Here is a 16176-nt window from a genome sequence, read left to right on the forward strand (position 1 = left end):
AGCTAGCCTCAGACCCATGAGACAGGAGCCACCAATGCAGGGTAAGTTATGGATACAAAAACAAGTCACAGACAAATGGGAATATAACAGCATCTGTGTCATTTTTCCTACCTTGACACATCTTCAGCTTTAATCATGAGCAATGCTATCTTCACCCTTAAATCATCTACCATCTCCTAAGAGTATGTCTACACTGCAGTGTAAGCCCAAACCCCACTTCCATTCTCAAACAATTCCGTCTGACTTGGGCCTGGGCTCCAGCGCAGACTCTGGCTTCTAATTTTCCCTAGGGGTGCTCAACTCCTCAACCTCAGGCCCTGCCCCCACTCCACCCCTTCTCCAAAACCTCACCCCTGCCCCCCATCTTCCTGCCCCAACTCCACTCTGGCCCTGCCCCCACTCCACTCTCTCCCCAAAGCCCCACCGCACCCCACCTTTTCACACCTCTGTCCCGTCTCTTTCTATCTCCCCCAAACATGCCCCATCTCCACTCCTCCCCCTCCCTCCCAGCACCTCCTGCATGCTGCTGAACAGCTGTTCCGTAGCGTGCAGGGAGGGAGGGGGAGGAGTTGATCGGTGATGGCTGATAGCAGGTAGGAGTGAAGGGGAGGGAGGTGAGCTTGGCTGCCAGTGGGTGCTAAGTACCCTCTAATTTTTCTCCATGGGTGCTTCAGGGCTGGAGCACCCATGGAGTCCACATCTATGGGCCCCAGTCCCCTGGGGGTAGAGGGGTGGCTCAAGCCTGGGCTCTGTCTGGACTCAGGCTCAAACTCTATTATTCTGCAGTGTGGATGCAGCTTGGGCCCAGGCCCACAGACTAGAGTCTACTCCTGAGAGATCATCAATGCAGTCCCATGGGATGTTGTCCTTTGTATCCCAAGACTGGCCAATTGACTCCTAGGAACTGGAAGTCACACCTCTGGTTCAAATACAGCTGCTTGGCATTTAACCCTCCATTTTATTCTGATCATTGAGCTATAAGCAGAATGAATCTTTTCCTTTGTATGTAATGGTGATTGACACAAAGGAGACCTTTGCCATGTGGTTGCTAGCTGGTCACAGGAGTACAACCAGATTTTGGTTCATCTATAGTGTGAGGCAAGCAAACAGTTTGACTTTAGCATGAGTTCCAGGAAATAGCAAAGAAGCTGGCAGCGTTGGGGATTCACCAGATCAGTGACCAGTGCAAGGAGCTAATTAAGTAGCTCAAGAACAACTACTGGAAAGCCAGGGATGAGAACCGAACCTTGTGAACTTGCTATCATGCTGCTTCTTTTACAAGGAGTTTAACCAGTGCTGGGAACTGTGCTCAGTCTTGTCCCTGAAGTGGCTTTGCCACCAGAGCAGCTACAGCACATTCTGGCTCCCTAGTCAGAAGAGGATCTTGATGCCTCTGGTGAGGAGCAAACCACTGCCGAACTGGCAGCAGAAACACAAGGCAAAAAAAGCCGCTCAGCCTGGTAAGTTTCTTACCCCATGTTTGTTGTTATTAATATAGGGATGGGGAGGGATTTCTAGTTTATGACCCAATGTAAAATTTATTACAAGCTGCAGGCAGCAGCATATATCTGCTTATGGCAGATTGCATACCAGCACCTTGGTGTCATCCCACCACCACCACCACGTAGAATTAAAAATGTAGATCAGGATGTTCAAACAGTGAAACAAGCATTTAAAATTAAATTTTTCTTTCAAATTCACACATTTTTACTGAGCTGTGCTGAGGTGTTAAAAGTAAGAATTTTATATTGTCTTCCCTTTTAGTATGCTGCACCGTACAAAGTGGGCATGCCACAACATTACAAGCCACCTGTAAATAGAAAACTGTTGAAGATGGGAATGGGGGGATAGATTAAATATAGTCTATGAGTGACAAAATCAGTGTCTGAAGTTTGGTCAACCAGTTAGGGGTTGTATGCAGTCCAGAAATATTACAAGGGGTGGAGGAGATGGCTGTGTATTTCTTTGCGAGTCTGTGTGTGTTTGCTGTAGTCCCTAGTTAGATGCATTCAGACTTTATCAGAAGCAGTAGGGAGGCAATCATCCACCTGGACACTAAAGCATCATCCTGCTTCTTGGAGCAGCTAGTCCTGGAACCCGCAAGGGGAGAGGTAGTTCTTGATTTAATCCTAAGTGGAGCACAGGATCTGGTCCAAGAGGTGAATATAGCTGAATCACTTGGTAATAGCTACCATAATGTAATTAAATTTATCATCCTTGTAGAGGGAAAATACCAAAGAAGCTCATCACAGCTAACAGTGGCATTTAACTTCAAGAAGGAGAACTACACAAAAATGAGGAAGCTAGTTAAATGGAAATTAAAAGCAACAGTCATCAATGTGAAATGCCTGCAAGCTTCAAGGAAACTTTTAAAAAGCACCATAATACAGGTTCAAATTAAACGTATAGCCTACATTAAGAAACACAACAGTAAGATGACCCCAAAAAATGCCACCATAGGTAATCAACAGAGTAAAAGATGCAGTTAGAGGCAACTAGCCAAAGACTCAAAAACTAACAGCAATTTTTTTTAAGTACATCAGAAGCAGGAAGCCTAACAATCAATTTGTCTGGCTACTGAATGATAGAGATGCTGAAGGAAACTTCAAGGAAGACAAAGCCATTGTAGAGAAGCAAAATTAATTCTTTGCATCAGTCTTCATTGTAGAGGATGTGAGGGAGATTCTCACACCTGAGTTATTCTTTTTAGGTGAGAGATCTGAAGAACTGTCCCAGAGTGATGTGTCAATAGAGGAGGTTTTGGAACAAATTGCTATATTAAACACTAATAAGTTACCAGGATCAGATGGTATTCACCCAAGAGTACTGTAATTTCATATTTGAGTTCCTTCAGAACGGCTAACTGTGGTATGTAATCTGTCACTTAAATCAGCTTCTGTACCAGGTGACTGCAGTTAAGGTGATCCTAATTTTCAAAAAAGGCTTCAGAGGTGATCCTGGCAATTATAGGCTGGAAAGCATAACTTCAGTACCAGGGAAATTGGTTGAAAGTATAGTGAAGAAGACAATAATCAAATACATAGATGAACATGATTTGTTGGGGAACAGTCAACACAACTTTGCAAAGGGAAATCATGCCTCACCAATCTATTAGAATTCTTTGAGGGGGGGGGTCAACAAACGTGGACAAGGGTGATCCAGTGGATATATTGTACATGGACTTTCAAAAATCCTTTAACAAGCACCCCTCTCTAAAGGCTCTTAAGAAAGGTAAGCAGTCATGGGAGAAGAGAGAAGGTCCTCTCATGGATCAGTTACTGGTTAAAAGACGGGAAACAAAGGGTAGGAATGAATGTTCACTTCTTAGAATGGAGACAGGTAAATAGTGATGTCCCCCAGGGATCTGTACTGAGACAAGTGCTGTTCAATTTATTAGTAAATGATGTGGAAAGAGAGATAAACAGTGAGGTGTCAAAGTTTGGAGACAATACAAAATTACTCAAGATAGTTGAATCTAAAGCAGACTGCAGAAGAGTTACAAAGGGGTCTGACAAAACTGGGTGACTGGGCAACAAAATGGCAGATGAAATTCAGTATTGATAAATGCAAAGTAACGCACATTAGAAAATATCATCCCACCTATGTATACAAAATGATGGGGTCTAAATTAACTTCTTCCACTCAAGAAAGAGATCTTGGAGACATTGTGAATCGTTCTCTGAAAACATCTGTTCAATATGCAGCAACAGTCAAAAAAGCTAACAGAGTGTTAGGAACCATTAGGAAAGAGACAGATGATAAGACAGTAGATATAATGCCACTATATAAATCCATGGTATGCCCATACCTTGAATACTGTATGAAGATCTGGTTGCCCCATTTCAAAAAAGATATATTAGAAATGGAAAGAGTACAGAGAAGAGCAACAAAATGTATTAGGGGTATGGAACATCTTCCATATGAGGAGAGATTAAAAAGACTGTCAGTGTTCAGCTTGGAAAAGAGACTACTAAGGGGGGATATGATAGAGGTCTATAAAATTATTAATGGTGTAGAGTAAGTTCATATGGAAGTGTTATTTACCCCTTCACATAACACAAGAACTAGGGTCCATCCAATTAAATTAATAGGCAGCAGGTTTAAAACAAACAAAAGGAAGTACTTCTTCACACAATGCACAGCAATCTCTGGAACTCGTTGCCAGGGGATGTTGTGAAGGCCAAAAGTATAACTGGGTTAAAAAAAGAATTAGATAAGTCCCTGGAGGATAAGTCTATCAATGGCTATTAGCCAAGATAATCAAAGATGCAATCCCATGCTTTGGGTGTCCCTGAGCCTCTGACTGCCAGATACTGGAACTAGATGACAAGGGATGGATCACGCAATTGTTGCCCTGTTCTGTTCATTCCCTCTGAAGCACCTGGCATTGGCCACTGTCAGAAAACAGGATACTGGAGTAGAGGTACCATTGGTCTGATCCAGTATGGCCATTCTTATGTTGATTTCCCCACAAATTTAGACTCAATACTGGGTGCTGATAGCCGCAAACTTTTTCCCATTGTAAGATATCCAGGTAGGTAGTAAAATTTCAGGGAAGGGCTCATTTCCCAGGCCCTCCTCTAAGTCACCAGCCCACTCCACTCATAAATATGCTTCCCTGTCACCATAAGTTTGAAAACCTTTGTGGCATACACAGCTGGCTTGGCACTGACAGCCTGCAATAAAATCTCCCTTTGCCATTCTGGAACCCCTAGAATCGTTATGTCCTTGAGAATGTGGAATGCCTGAAAGTACAGAGAAGGCTTATACAGTAAGCCACAACTCTCCTCCGCATGCAAAGGCCCACCAGGTCTATAATTCTGAAACAAAAAAGCAATAGTCAATTGTAATTTCCCATTGTTTGTGTAGTCTTTTCACTGTGATTAACTGATTTGAGTTCATTCTGCTTCTTGGAGCTCAGGTGATCCTCTCAGAAGATACTGAAGCTCAGTTTTCCAAAATATAATTTTTTGGCCTTGAGATTCCATAAGGCACTTTTACCTATAGATACCCAGAACCTGTTTTGAAGCACTGAAATAATAATGCATTGTTTGATTTCTGCTTTTACTCCCTTCAGCCTCTTCCAACTCGGCAGTGCAGGCCCACTGAAGCAGGTCCCTGGGATGCAGAATTGTGACAGACGAGTCCAATCAAATGCTTTTTCATGGAGGACATTCTGGACAGGGCCAACAAGCAGGTGGAGTACCAGAGGGATAAGGGTTCCTGACAAGAGGGAAGGTACAATCAGGCTGCAGAGGAAGAGGAGAGAATTTCAGTGCACAGGGAGAGACTTGCAGCTCAGTTTCTGGAGCAGGAACACTGGCAGAGGGAGGATGATATCATCCAGCAGAAAGACCTGTTCAAGAGGCTGCCAACGCTTATGGCCACCAGACTACAGGCTTCTTCTGCTCCCAAACTACACGCTGAGTCCCCTTCACAGTACCATGTGCTGCAGACCAGGAACGTTTTGGACATTTCCATGGTTGGGTGGCCCAGACAAGTGGGACTCAATAGCAGCTGGACAGGGTAAATCTGCCCCATGCAGTCCTTCGCCCCTGCTGCATACCTCCACCCCGTGCAGACCCCATACTCCCTACATACTATCACTCTTCTGCAGACAAGTACCCCCTGGAATGCCTCCAGCCCTTCGCAAAAGCACCAAGTGTGTTCTAAATGTGGAAAGACAGGAAAAGTGTGGTATGAGACATGCAACAGTAGGGGTTTATCTGTTGGCACTGGTTTCACTGTTCAATGTTTGGTTTATGCACTTTGTTTTGTTACTGGTTTTGTTGTTAGTTTATTACTGGTGTTTTGGTATGCTAATGGTGGGCTGGCAATGGTTTAATATATTTTTTTCTAATTCATGTTCAAAACTAAAGACTTTTATTTTACTAAGAAATGTTATTACCATTAGTGCATCACATCATATAAAGTGTATTTGAAATAATAAAGATAAACACATGATAAGGGACAACTGGTAAGTGGAATCCAATCACTATTTCTTAATACTTTTATCTACCTCAAGCCATACGCCATACTGTAAATCCACAATTCTTGCCACACATCCCTCTCCCCATTGCATAAGCAGTTATCTCATTCACAAGTACAATGCATGGGAATCAATCCCCATCACCCTCATTTCAAAAGCAGTTCATTGTTCACAAGTACAATGTATGGCGGTCAATCCCTCTCCCCTATTTTTATATGATGTGGCAGTGCCTCAGTTACTGTAAATATTGTACAAGCACATTTATAAACGTACTATTCCCCCATTTCCATTGGGCCATGCAAATCTATAACTGGGCTGCACGGAGTGTCCCTGATCTGTATTGCCCAGGTGCCTCCTGTGCAGCTGTGGTAAGTACACTTTCTGGTTGAGTGTACTGGTTCAGCAATCTATTACTGTCATAGGTCCATTCAGATTCAAATGGTTCACCATGGGCTTTGCAAAGATTGTTGAAGAAAACAGGAAGCCGCAATAATGCAGACAGCATTGATGACATAGGAATCCAAATGGGTCTGCAGACAGCACCAACAGGATTTCAATCAGCTGAACACACATTCAGCCACCATTCTGCACAAGCTGAAAGTGTAATTAAACCTTTTTTTGCCAGGCAAAAGAGGGTACGTGGGGTCCCCCAGACAGTAACTCCATTTATGACAATGGCAGTTAGTGGCAATAGTGTCCCAGCCTGTCCATGAACATAGTCTTTTGATAATCAGAAAACCCTGGCATCATTAACTCTTCCGGTGCAGTCCACATTCACATCCATAAACCAGCAATTACTTCAGGGATATTGTTTATGCCCACCACTTTTGGGTAAATCACCCAATCGTTATGATATCTCCCAAGTTGACTTTCCAACATTTAACTGGTTAGCAATGGATTTGTAGCAGTCTGGTTAGCCAGCCTCCAAACAATTATAGACTTCCTTCTTGACCTACATGTCAGCCACTATTTGTGTGTCCTAACACTGGAGGATAGGGGTAAGCTGCTCACAAAGCTCCAGAAATGTGGCTTTCTTCATGCAAAAGTTCTGTACCCACTGCTGGTCATCTGAAGTCTGCATGACAATTGATCCCACAAGTCTGTACTTGTTGCCCTGCTCCTGAAAGGCTGGTCTACATAGGGGCCATCAGTGGCTATATCAAGAGTCACAAGGAGCATCAGCCAGTTCAAGTCTTCCATGTCTATAATCCTCCTTCTCCTCCTCCATCAGGAGTCTTTGATAGGTCAGAAAATGCCACCAGAATGTCCACCAGCGTCTCATGGATACTCTGCCTGTTTGCTGAAACAGGAACAAAAACACAAGCAAGAGAAGATCTTCAAATGGTAACTCCTCGATGTTGCTGGCTGTGGTTGCCGAGACTGTGTAGACCCAAAAGACAGGTCAGCAGGATGTGTTGGGAACTTTGTGGATTGTGACAACTTCCTGTAACATATGGTAGTACAGTCAGGTTGTTCCACACTGCACAACAAACCAGGGATTAGAGTGGCCACAGCTGGGAAGGCACTGAGAAGTTTGGAATACGGTGGTTTGACTTGAGTCAGTATACTGCTGTGTGGATGTTGGTGTCCCAGGTTTGGAGTCTGAGTCCAGAAATTGTAAACCTAGGGTCACCAATGAATGTGGATGCTCAAGCCCTGGTCTTACAACCCAGGGTCTGTGGACTTGACTCCCACTAATCCTGGGCTTACATTGCAGTATAGACTTACCCTCTGAAGCAGCTCAAGGCTCTCTTTCTTCCTTTAGCAAAAACAATTTTTGCAGTGAAGGAGGTCCTGGGGTCTACTTCTCCACAAGAACAGTCTTTCTAGAAGGATCAAATTGGGTGGGGGGTGGCACCTTCCATACTCCACCTACAAAATAATCACCTGTGTGAATCAACAAAAATAGCCACAGCTATTCAAAATATGATAGTGTGTGCTCCTTGGCTCTACTGCCCTATCTGAGCTTGGCTCTCCCTCAGTGAGGCTGAACTATGTCCTTGGGCTCTGGTAGACTCCTTGAGCTTTGCTCCATCTTGATTAGGTAGGGAGAGATCAGTGGTGGTATCTTTCCAGTGCCACCTACTTGTGGCACCAGAAGTAGATGTGTCAGTAAAATTTGTACATCTATGATCCACCCTTTATTTTCTTACATAAGGAATTAAATAATAATGTTGTCATTTAAAATCATCACTGGGCATGTGTGTTAACACCTAACCAAGGTGAATGGGACAGTTCAGACCTCTCAGAGCTGTCATGCCAGGCTTTCAGCAGATTCAACTTTGCATGGGTTAGTTCACATTTTTAAGAATCTTTGAAAAAGCTAGAGACTTCCTGTTTGTTATTCAGTGAAAACTGAGGCCATGTCTACGGTGACGTAGACACATCCTACAGCAATGGAAGGGGTTTTTCCACCACTACAGGTAATCCACCTCTGATAAGTGGTAGCTACCAGCTATCACAGTGGTAGACGGAAGAATTTGTCTGTTGACCTAGCTGTGTCTACACTGGGGGGTTAGGTTGGCATAGTTACAGCACTAAGTGAATCCTTGACTGCTGTAGCTATGTCAGACTAACTTCTAAGTGTAAACCAGACCTGAGATTCTGGAGAACAAGATAGTATCATCAGAGAAGTATCAGTTTGGCATATTGGCCCAAATTGGGTATTTCCCAGCCCTGCTACCATCGCAGGAGCAGTTTTCGGCAAGTAACAGAACTAGCCCATTTCCCCAGTTTAGAGATTAAAGAGAGTAACCCACTTTCTAGTTTGACAAAATATTTGAGGCAATAACAGGAATATTTTGAGGTCTGATGTACACTTAAAAGTTAAGTTGACAATTAACCTGCAGTGCAGTCTTGGTAAGGTGGATTATTTAGTGATGAAAAACTCCTTCCATCGCTGTAGGAAGCATTTGCAGCACCATAGCTATTCCTTTATAGTGACTCTCGTGTAGACATGGCATCAGTCTTCCTTCAGGACTGACTGTGAAGGATTTGGAAGGGATGACTTTGCTCTTACTCCCAGTCACACCTTCTTTCTCCTTTTGTCTCTGGGAAGTAGTGAGCAGTTTTGTCTGAAGTTTTTTCTCCTGGGTGGAGAGAGGCATGAGGAAAGTCTTCTTCTTGTGTCCTCATACTGCCTCTTATTACATCTATGCACATGCATAGGGCTCCGTGTCTGTCGCAGGGGTCGCGGAAGTCATGGATTCCATGACTTTCTGTGACCTCTGTGACTTCTGCAGGGGTCAGTGTGGCTGACCCCAGGCCTGCCCAAGCAGGTGGCTCCGGGGCCAGCTGCTCAGATGGCCCCTGGGACACCCACATGAGCTGCTCCTGGAGTGGCCCTGGGGACAGCCAAACCAGCTGCTGCTCTGGTGGCCCCCAGGAGCAGTCTCCGGGTTGCCATCTAGAGCAGCCATGGTTTGCTGGCCCTGGCAGCAGTCCCTGAGCAGCCACTGTCCTCGGCCACCGGCAGCTGGTGTTGCTGGCCCTGCAGCAGTGCCCTCCCCTTTTCTCCCCCAGCAGCAGAACCCCCCCCCCGACGCACCCCCGAGCAGTGGCCCCCCACACACCTCCAGCAAGATTTAATCACAAGTATTTGTAGCATAAGTCATGGACAGGCCATGGGCCATGAATTTTTTATTAACAGGCTGGCCAACTCCAGTGAGGAGTTGATTAAGATGTTTTATATGGTCCAGGGCTGGTCTGCACTGGGTGGTTGATGTTCAACTAATGGGAGGTGAATCACTCAGGCTACAGGGTTGTTCTCTACTCTTGTTTGCCATAACTGAACTCTTGTTTGGTTGACAATGTCATGGGCCTAACCGTGGTAAGAAAACTTCGTTGTGACTTCAGTCGACATAGTGTCCAAGTTATATCATATAGTGGATGTGTTGGATCTGCGCACTGCCTTATATCAGAAGGAGCACTACCTGTGGTATGTAGAGGCTGTTGATGTGACTATATTTAAGGCATCCTGTAATATAGCAGCCAGCATGCTGTGAAGTACAGCATCTAACTTCTTTGTGTGAGGGGATCATGTCCACGCTGCACAAGTACATTCAGCGAAGGACTAGCAAAGTCCTAGTATTGTTGATTGAAAAAGTGAGCAGGGTTGCACCCCCTTTGATGTAACCATCTTGCTGAGTATGTTGTTTTGTAAGCTAACCTTGGTTTTAGTTTTCTCTGCACTGGCTGTAGAGAAAAGTGTGCAGTGAGGAATAACATGGAGGCATATGGGATTTATGGGGAGAGTGGGACTACCAGAGAAGCTTCTTATTTTCTCTTTGGGAGGTGGGGACACAGCAGGAGCTTTTATTTTTCTTCCAACTCCCTCAGCATATTTGTGTATCCTCCTTTGGATGGGAAGGGTATAGTAGCAGCTTCTCTTTCTCTGTGAGTGACTAATTGAGCACCTATGGATGAGCATGTAATTATGATGCTGGTTCTACTATAGGCCATGTACACACAGATGCATATTTCATAGACATGTGCACATTCCCTCCTTGTTTGAGTAAAAAATAATAGGGCAATGTTTTAAAACCAACAATCACACCATCTTGAATATCAGCCCAACACTGAACCCCCCCGGATCTAATAAATTTATGATTTGTACAGGCACACTGGACACACTTACTAAGAGGTGATTAACTTTAATTATGAAACCATGACCAGTCACTCCATAATTAATAGAAGAATGTGTTTCACACATTTTTTAAAACCTAAAGCCAAAACGTTGGGTCTAAAATTATTTTCAGTGTCTGTTTTTAGGTAAGCCCCTATACGCTGACGGCAAACTTCTGGTTAGAAAACAAAGTCCAGGGGACAAACCTGCAGTGCTCCAAATGGGAGGGACCAAAGGAACCAAATAGATCTTTTCCATCTCCCCTCCTAATGATTCTGTAAAGAATTGGGCAATTTCGCTTTTATTGAAGGCATCTCTTGCATTATGGGAGCATTTGCGCTGCACATGGTATTCTCAGCTAATTTCTCCCTCAGGCAGTCTCCTGTTATGAGAGAGGGAAAGGGCAGTCTCCTGCCTAAAGAGGCCAGGGAGGGCAGGGCAAGGAATCCCACTCCAGCTAGGGGGATCCAGCTCGCGTTTTGCTTTCTACTAGGAGGGGTAGGTCCAGCGAGAGCATAGCCGAGCCTCCCTCCCAGAGGGTCTGGCCTGGGGAGAGGCTAGCCGTCCGCGCCGAGCCGAGCCGAGCCGCGCCGCATAGTTTACTCCCCAGTGCCAGTGGGTATCCATATTCCGCACGGGGCTTATTTTGCTCTCCTCGCTGGCTGCTTGGAGGGACGCGCCGCACGAGCCATGGAACTCCACTTGCTCCTCGCCAGCTGTGACTCGCCCAGCCATGCACGGATCGCCCTTTCCTGTTAGTATCCTACTGACAATGCAACAGCCTTGGTATGTATTTGGTATCAATTCCCGGGGCCGTTAACGCGCCCGAGTCGGCGGCGAATCCCCCTTTAATGCATGGAGCCTGTTTCACGTCCGCTTTGGTGGCTTGGTTAAAGTATAGTAACGACTTCTGCTATAGTTCCAAAGTTTAGCTGCAGCCTCCCTAGGAGAGACGTGGAAAGTGCAATCAGGGACACCCAGGCAAGCTGCTCGTAAAACTTACAACTAGTCGGTAAGCTGTCTAGGCAGTTCTCTTACGGGGCGGTAGAGCTCTGCATGGACTGGGGGGGAGGGGGGAGAAGAAATATTGGCGTGTATTTAAATGAAAGACAGTTTGTTGGCTGAGCGACTGAGACAGTCCGGGCTCTGCCTGTGCTGCTGCCTTGTTTGCGCTACAGCAGCTAGCTGGAGCCTGCCTGGAAAAACCCGCCAGGCAAGCAAAGCTGCCTTAAACCTCCGTGGAAGGGCAGGGAACAATTAAAGGGACACCGACCAGGAGTTTGGGCTCTAGTTGCCTTTTAAAAAGAAAGGAACGGCCATACAGCATCCTTTGGAGGTTGCCTTTAATGTGGGTTTGGAGGTTTTAGTCTAAGTAAATATGGTGTCCTCTCCCTTTCTATCTCTTTAAAAGCCCCGGGGCAAATTCTGGTCTGTTCATTTAGATTTACAGCAGTGTAAGTCCATGGATCTGTATGGAGTCACTCTTGATTTACATCACTGTAAGTGAAAGCCTAATTTGACCCATTGTTTGGCTCCTCTCTGCATGAGAAGATTTACAATAGTAGCGTGAGAACATCTCTGACTACTTTTCTACCTCTTGCAAAAATAAACCCCCAGGTATGCCTTGAGTAGGAGCAGGGCCAGCTGCTTGTTTTGGGCACTGGCAAGTATTTTACACTGCAATAACACATCTCATAGCACTCACTAGAAAGGGCAAGTCATTTGCCCATGTGCTCAACAAGGCCTCTCATTTTACGAGCCCATCACAATACAGGCAACTGGAGAAGGACAGCAACTTGCCTGTAGGGCTGGTTCCAAAGACTCCTAAAAACATGAGCATAGTGAGCCAGCCATTTGCTTGTGAGGCCCCTCACATTGAGACACATAGAATACATGCTGAGATGGAGGGTCAGCAGGCCCTCCTGCTACACTTAATTGTGAGTCACAAGAAAGTGGTTCCTATTGCTGCTGCTGCTCCACAAACAGTTGTGGGGAAGTACCAAAAATATCTCCCACAGAAGCATGTTTTGGTAGTAGAAAAGGAGGAAGACCAGGTCTCCCCTTACAAGTTCGTTGCTGGTCTTGAGGAGGGGCTGCTGAGTTCCCACCTGGAAAAATAAACAGAGGCAGATTGGTTGGGGACTGGGTGAATTGGTAGGAGTCAGGAGGTTTAAATTGATGATGGTTTGCCAAGACTCCGAAGAGATCTGGTACAGACAATCTACTGTTGGTCTTCAGGGAATTTGGAGGGAGTAGGGTAGTTTGCTGGATAAAATTGATTGGGGCCAGGTGGCTCATCTGAGAGGAATTGATTGGGGCCAGGTGGCTTGTTTGGGAGGGGGCAGAGGTTAACATAATTTACATCTCTACTATCTCAAAAAGACATGCTATTAAAAATGGGCCTGATTCATCCCTGGTGTAACATAGCAGAAATCAGTGGAGTTACACTAGGGATAAATTTGACTAGTTACAAATTGACATAATCTGTGGAGGTGTTTAAATTTATTACATCACTTGTATCTCTGGCTACATAACAGCTGTTCAACTTAATGAGATACTATTCCTTTAAGGAGTAGAAGGAAGTGTACATGTAGGCATCCAGTGCAGGGCATGAGCATGCTGATGTCACCATGCACGTGGAGCTACAAGAATCAGGCTGTGTAAACAAACTTGTCAATGGCGTTATACCAGGAATAAATTTGGCCTAATGTCTCCAATTTTAAAAATCTTAATATAAAATTAGGAAATTGTCAAAATGGACAAATATGCCCTTGTAATATGATGCATCTAAAATGCTTTTAGTAAAAACACTGGTTAAAAGAATGACTTGTCAATTTGTGTCTTTTTAAACTTCAAAGCCAACGGAGAAATTAAACTTAACAAAATTTATATAAAAATGCAGACTTCTAAATAACAGATCGCTCCGGTTGATTTCAGTAACTTTTTTTTTTAAGCTAAGATTTATTCTGGCTTTGGGAATTCTTCTGTGAATCCAAGCCTATTAGGTGCCATGCTCCTTACGCTCCCATTGAAGTCAATCAAAATCAGTTTACTTCTCTGTTTGGACAGAGCTGGAGAAACAGTTTAGTTAGCACTAAAGGTAACAGCAGCTGTATCTCAGCAGCCGAGGAGTAGCATTGATGTGCCCTGAAGAGAATCATGTCTAGTGCTTCTCAGGCAGGAGACAGACCATATTTTGGGTCTATAAGGATGGACTTATCATGTAAAGCAGGTAATCAAAGAATTAAATGAAAAGTGAGGTGTACAAAATAATTCTGTGACATTTGAGAGCTCTTCACAGCAAACACAAATCTTCAATCTATAATATTTTGAAGTCTTTATTGATCGTGTTTTATTTTAGCTGGCATGCTGCTCACAACTGTGAATGTTTGTCTAAGTATTTGCATTCTAAGCTCTGTTTTTAGTCACTTATTACTTTCCAAAACACTCACCTTTCAGACTGATTTTTTCCAGGCTTAGTCTCTGCCTGAAGGTTAATTTTTTTTGTTACGGTTTAGTTAAAGTGGTTCAACCATTTTTTTTTTTAAAGAAGAAAAACGGTTTCTCTGTGAAAACATATGCAACATTTAAGTTTTAAATATTTTTAGTGCAGAAGTAGTGTCGGATAGAAAACTTTATGTCTTAGAGGGGAAAAGTGCATTGGACTATATTAGTAATATATATTATATATATATATATATTAGTAATAACTGTTTTCAGTTTGAGTGATGCGCCTTTAAAAGTTACTTTGGGCCAGTAGAGCAGTTGGTACCATTTTTTAGTACAATTTCACAATATTAGGAGCAAAGGTTGACTGTACTGAACATGGAATAAGGCAGAGCTGCACACCTCTGGTCAGAATGCACCAGGCCATGCACACAAAGTGTACACATTTTAAAATGATTTTATGCCAATATTTAAGAGGGTTTCTTTGTTCTTGTGGCACCAGCTAGGTGTTGTGTCTTTCAGCCTTTTTATCGCTTATATCTATTTAGCTAAAATTGTGAAAGGCTTTTTATAGTCTTATTTTCAAAATATTGACAAGCGTGGTTATCAGTCTCATTCACTGTGCATACTGTAAATTGTGGATTGAGAGCATAATCTTGCAAAATGCTAAGTGCCCATATCTCCTATTGAAGTCCTGCAGAATTAAAGGTGCTCAGCAGTTTGGAGGATTGAGCCAGGAATCAAGCAGCCTTGCCTCACCAAGGATGTGATCCTACAAGCTGCTCCACATGGTAGACCTTTGCATCTGGGCAGAACAGATTTTGGGATCAAGACTTTGGTGTCTGATCTAGCATCTGCCAAAGTTATTTTTTGCCATGGATTTTATGGGAGGAGTGGTTCTTCAATGCACCTTTCCCACAGTGCTTCATTCATTGTGCACACAGTAAAGTCTGTAAACAATTTAATTAACCAATTTCTACAGTTACACTATTAGAAATTTTAGGAACAAATTCAGATTTGGCTGCTTACACCAAGTCTGGTGTATTCATGGAGAATAATATGGGAAAATTATGATGTCATGTAAGTCAGTGATGAAGCCTCATCTGGAATACTATAAAGGACTGGTCATCACATCTCAAACAGAATATTGCAGAATTAGAAGAGGTTCGGAGAAGGGTAACGAGTATAGGTAGGGGCATGAAAATCTCATAAGAGGAGAACCTGAACAGATTGGGATTGTTTACCTTAGGAAAAGAAACTAATGAAAGGAGACATAATAATGAATGATACTGAGAAGCAGGGCCAGCGCTTCCATTTAGGCGACGTAGGTGATCGCCTAGGGCGCCAGGATTCGGGAGGGCGACAGGCTGCTCCGGTGGACCTCCCGCAGGCGTGCCTGCGGAGGGTCCACTGGTCCCGTGGCTCCAGTGGAGCATCCGCAGGCATGCCTGCGGCAGGTCCACTGGAGCCGCAGGACCAGCTTGGGGCGGCGAAATGGCTAGAGCCAGCCTTGTGCCTAGGGCGCCAAAAACCCTGGCACCGTTCCTGCTGACAAGACAGATCAAGAACTTCTGTTCTCCCTGTCTCACACACAAGTGCAAGAGGACAGTCAATTAAATTAGAAGATAACAAATTCAAAATTGATAAAAAGGAAAAAACTTTTCACCACCACTGCTCCCGCACAGTGGAACTCATTGCCACTTAGGTTGAAGCCAAGAATTTAGAAAGATTTAAAAAGAGATTGGACATTGATATGGCTAACAGTAACAAGAACATCCAGAGTGATACTAAATGCTAACAAAAGTCTTGGAAAGGATATCAAAACCATATGCTTTGGGGCATAAGCCAGTTGCTAAATGCTAAAAATTAGCTTGAGATATAATGTGAGGGCTGATTTTCCCACATCTGCCTACTGCGAATGGGCAACAAGGGATGGATCACTTGATGATTACCTGTTGTGTTCATTCCCTCGGGGGCACCTAGCATTGGCCACTGTCAGAAGACAGGATACTGGGCTAGATGGACCTTTGATCTTACCCAGTATGGCTTTTCTTATGTTCTTATGTACTACAGAATTCTTACATCTTCCTCTGAAACTTCTGGTGCTGGTCACTAT

The 16176-nt window shown here is 44.1% G+C and overlaps 1 protein-coding gene and 1 long non-coding RNA gene across 8 annotated transcripts in view; one reads left to right on the plus strand and one right to left on the minus strand.

Annotated features, from left to right (window-relative positions):
- Positions 1–5866: 5866 nt before the first annotated feature.
- Positions 5867–16176, minus strand: part of LOC127054097 (uncharacterized) — a 33779-nt gene continuing 23469 nt past the window's right edge. For both annotated transcript variants that reach the window (XR_007775175.1, XR_007775174.1), the window contains one exon: positions 5867–7861. This is a non-coding gene — a long non-coding RNA (uncharacterized LOC127054097). The remainder of the gene's footprint in view (positions 7862–16176) is intronic.
- TET1 (tet methylcytosine dioxygenase 1) overlaps positions 10881–16176 on the plus strand; it is a 127625-nt gene continuing 122329 nt past the window's right edge. For all 6 annotated transcript variants that reach the window (XR_007775138.1, XR_007775139.1, XR_007775140.1 and 3 more), the window contains exon 1: positions 10881–11399. The gene's annotated coding sequence lies outside the window, so the exon portion shown is untranslated. The remainder of the gene's footprint in view (positions 11400–16176) is intronic.

Source organism: Gopherus flavomarginatus, chromosome 6, assembly GCF_025201925.1.
Source record: "Gopherus flavomarginatus isolate rGopFla2 chromosome 6, rGopFla2.mat.asm, whole genome shotgun sequence".
Taxonomy (NCBI): Eukaryota; Metazoa; Chordata; order Testudines; family Testudinidae; genus Gopherus; species Gopherus flavomarginatus.